This window comes from Eutrigla gurnardus, assembly GCF_963514095.1.
Source record: "Eutrigla gurnardus genome assembly, chromosome: 7".
In the NCBI taxonomy this organism is placed as follows: Eukaryota; Metazoa; Chordata; class Actinopteri; order Perciformes; family Triglidae; genus Eutrigla; species Eutrigla gurnardus.
In genome coordinates, this window is record NC_139921.1 from 24,808,108 (window position 1) to 24,813,080 (window position 4,973).

Here is a 4,973-nt window from a genome sequence, read left to right on the forward strand (position 1 = left end):
CTCAAGAAATCCGTTTTTAAGTCCTGAACGAGCTCGTGACATGAAACTACGACTCCTATCAGCCACACGGTGGCGCTGTAAGACGATTCGGTCTGACTGATCCAAAGTCTGGGACCCGTCCAGCTCCTGAACGCCTCACATCGCAGCCAATAAATGGATCATATAATAAATAATGTAGTGAGACTCCCCGTATTAAAAGGAGGTGATCCGACGGTACCTAATGTTCCAAACTTTGCATCTTAGCAGTGATGAAGATGAGTTCCTTCTTCTTCAGAGCAGTGTGACATCATGTTTCAATCAGCTGTTACATAAATCCTCCTCCTGCTACTCCTCAATCTACTCCTCTTCCCTCCTCCCTGTCCTACTCCTCCCTCCTCCTCTCTAATTGAGGATCAGTGTGTAGATTTAAGGTTCTCCTGTTCCTCCTCCCTCTCCTCCCCCCTCTCCTCCTCCCCCCTCCCCCCTCCCCTCTCTAATTGAGGATCAGTGTAGAGATTTAAGGTTCTCCTGTTCCTCCTCCTCCCCCTCCCTCTCCTCCTTCCTTCTCCCTCCTCCTCCTCCTTCCTTCTCCCTCCTCTCTAATTGAGGATCATTGTGTAGATTTAAGGTTCTCCTCTTTTTAACAGAAACTAATTTCTGAGGATCTTCGTGACAAACTGACTTCTTGTTCCCGAAAAAACTTCAAATTAAATTTTACAACTTTCAACGAGTCGAACTGTCGAAGCTTCATCAGAAACTCCTCCCAGCTGGTGTCATGTGTACGTGTGTGTGTGTGCGTGTGCGCGCGTGTGTGTGTGTGTGTGTGTGTGTGTCTCCCGCTGAGTGGTTACCATGGTGACGGCGGACCACTCGTGGTCAACTTGGGTGTTCTGCTTTTAATCTTGCAGCCGTTAATCTGCTTGTTCTGAACAAAGACACCAACTACTGACACCACCTGGGCGAGCGAGAGAGAGAAAGGGAGGGAGGGAGAGAGAGAGAGAGAGAGAGAGGAAGAGAGAGTGGCAGGGAGAGACAGAGGGGGCGAGAGAGAGAGAGTGAGGGAGAGAGAGGGAGATCATAACAATTTTCCAAAAATAAATTACAGATAAGAAGCTCAGAGACTCCGAGGAGCAGCTCATCACTTAGGAGAATAGTGCTGGTCCACCTTAAAGGTCAGTCCACCTTAAGTGTAGCTGACTCCCTTCACTTTAACTATCAGCTGATGACCAGAAGGTTACAAGTTAGCTGGTTCACCACACGCAAACTACTCACGCTACATGGTAACAGCTCCTCCTCTTCCTCCTTCTCCTCGTTCTCTCCTCTTCCTCCTCCCCCTCCCCCTCCTTGTTCCATCCTCCCCCTCCTCCCTCCTCCTCCTCCTCCTCCTCTCTTATTCTGTTGAGGATTTCTTCTTTGCTCTTTTCGTATCTTGAACACAATCGTGTTATTGGAGATAATTAATTCCGATCCCCATCAAAAGGGCTGAGTGGCCCCGGGGCCCCGCTGAGTGGCCCCGGGGCCCCGCTCCGTGTCTTTCTAGTGGCTGAATGAAAGGCGAGGGGAAGAAAGGGCCGAGGGCCGCCGTATTGTGGACGACATTTTCCTCCATAAGGCAGAAAAGCTTTCCTCCAATGATGCCGGGGGCCCCGGGCCACCACCGGAGGGCCCCGGGGCCCCGCTCTGTCCCGCCGGGACCATATGCCTCGTATTACAGCAGACTGGGTGGCACAAGGACCGGCTCCTCTCCCCCACACGGTCATAAACACAATCATCTTATTGATATCCTAGTCATGTTATTATTTATATTATATAGAAATATACAATAAAAATATTATTAGTATTTACAGATAAACCAAAACTGTTTTCTGACAACATGCATCAAATAAAAGTTATCCCTCTGATGGTGTTCGGGGTCGCGGGGGGCTGAACCCAACCAGGCAGAGCATCAGCATATACTTTATCATCTATTCAAGCATTTATATATTTATCACAAATTACTGTGTATTAATAATTAATAATTGATTGAATGATTAATTAAATTCGATGTGAAATTATAGTTGAAAATTGTTTTTCTCCACAATAAAAGCACACAATACACACACTTATTGTTGTCAGTGAATGCATCACTGATATCAAAACTTCTTCCAATAACAAATCAAAGTTTGATCCACAAACTTAAAATAATAAAAGGATCTTTAGTATCTAATAAATCCAATAATCATCCCTAATTATTTCGTCTTTGAATTGAATAATTACCTTAAATAATAATATAAATCATTGATATTATATTGATATTTAATTAATACAATAAGAATTGGTCTCAGATGAAAACAAATAAATGTAACAATGAAACTTCATAAAGCTTCATACGTTTGTGTTTTCAAGAATAAAAATACAACGAATGTTTAAATCTGGGAAACGAAAAGAACAAAAAGAGAAACGAACATCAATATTTAATCTCCCTAATTAAGAAAAATAAATTCAATATAGTTTTTGCTGTTTTATTTGTAGAAAATAGAGAAAATACGATCAATGTTCACGCGTTTTTAAATCTGTTTTAAATTGTTCAGATATACGATTATGTGGCAGGTGTTTATGAATGGATCATATTAAATACGTCGTTTTATTTCGCTTTTATTCATATGTGTGATATAAATGCACGCGGCTCCTCGCGGGGATCATGTCTGCGCTAATTAGCGGATCATTACGGATCATTACGGATCATTACGGATCATTACCGTCCATTGGACACATTAAAGAAAAAGATGCAGATCAAAGGGAAATCTGTCGGGGTGCGTTCAGGTTCACCGAGCGGCGGCGGAGGTTACAGCCCACAAAGAGGCACGGAACCCGGGGCCGACGCGGCGCTCTGAGGCGGCGGGAGGTTCACCGTGTTTGGCTTGTTGAGCCGCGTGTCGGGGGGGGGGAGGGTTAGAGAGAACCGGGGGGAGAGGGGAGGGAGAACCGAGGGAGAACCGGGGGAGAGAGGAGGGAGAACCGGGGGGGAACAGAGAGAACCAGAACGGAGAAAACAAAAAACCAAGATGGAGAAAACCAGGAATAAAGATGGAAAGAAAACAACTTCTTTATCAAAGTCACAACTTTAACAATTTTGTTTTTCTTTCAATGTGAAAATAAATCTTTAAATAGTTTGTATTTTAATCTGGGTCTCCACCTGGACCTGGGTCTCCAACTGGACCTGGGTCTCCACCTGGACCTGGGTCACTGATATTATTCTTGTTATTCATATATATTATTATTAATGTTGTTATTGTTATCATTTAATAATATTGATAAAATAAAATAATAAAAATGTAACAATAATAATGATAATCTGCAGCTCTCTGATCATAATTATTATTATTAGTTCAATCACAACATGTCTATTGATGGTTTATACATAATTAATTATCACTCAAAATTAAATCAATCAAAATGAAATAACAAATCAATAAATGTTTAATTGTTTTATTTAAAAATGACAGAATAAGTTAAGAACACGGAGAAGAAGAAGGAGGAGGAGAAGAAGAAGAAGAAGAAGGAGGAGGAGAAGAAGGAGGAGGAGAAGAAGAAGAAGAAGGAGGAGGAGAAGAACATGCAGAAGTGTCAAAAACCAACAAACACACAACGAGGACGAGCTGGGGAGGTCTTCATCTAAATACTTCTTCCTTCCTTCCTTCCTTCCTTCCTTCCTTCCTTCCTATCTTCCTTCCTTCCTTCCTTCCTCCCTCCAGGAGGTCTGTCTGTTTTTGAAGAAGAAGAAGAAGAAAACCTCCCACTTCATGCACATGTTAAGAATAATCAATAATCATAATCAATGGTCACTGAAGTAGTTTCTCCTTTTACACACAAGTCACCAAACTAGTATTATTATTGTTAATATATATATATATATATACCGTAGGTGTGAATATATATATATATATATACATGTGTGTGTATATATATATATGTGTATATGCAATGTCACTTGAAGTGGCCCTTTAAATGTGACGCCTTTGATCTGTGTGGGGGTCTGAGGGTCGTGACCCCTCAGGAGGTCAGGGAAGACGCAGACGAGGTCGTGGGAGAAATAAATCCCCATCATATTTATGATCAAAAAGAGGAATTATTATAATTTATGTGACCTTTCAACTGCTTTAAATCAGTGGTTCCTAACCTGTGGCTCAGGGCCCTCTAGGGACCTCTTGGGGACTCTAGGGGCCTCTTGGGGGCTCTAGGGGCCCCTGAGGGCCCTCTAGGGGCCTCCAGGTGTCAGTGAGACTCGAAATATAAAAATAAAGTCGAACATTATTGGACTGTTTTAATAATAAAGCAAACGTGTGGCAGGGGCTTCGTTTTAATCTAATTTATTTTTCTTTCATTAATATTTAAAAATATTTAAAGTAAAACCAGGAAGCATCTGCAAAGCCCCGCCAAAGTAAAAGCATGGACAGGCCTGAGAAACGGCTCCACTGTGAGATTCTGTAGGAGACAGTTTAATGCATAGCATCTGTGTGCAGTGCATGATGGGAGTTGGAAACAGATTTCAAATGTTGTGATATGAAGCCATGGTCGACTCTTGGGTCCCACTCTTACAGACAAAACCAAGACCTCTTTGTAAAGGGGTCTGGATCCACCGGTCGGGACCCGGTGTGGTGTTGGGCCTAAGCTGCAGCTTTTAGGGCCCCTGAGGGTCTGCTGAGTCCTGGTCTTCTGAGTTACTGTGAGGAAAGAAGACCAGTAACCCAGGAGACCAGTACACATGGTTTCAGCTACAGACCTGTTTCTGAGTTGATTGATTGTTGGATATTTATTTATGTCCAGATGTTTTTAACTTAACAAACATTGAATCGTGCTGTGGGCTACATGGTGGTGTAGTGGGTCGCACCATCACAGCAAGAGGGTCCCGGGTTCAGGTTCCATGTGTGGAGTTTGCATGTTCCTAAGCGTGGGTTCTCTCCGGGTTCTCCAGCTTCCTCCCACAGTCCAAAAGACATGCAGGATGGGGATAG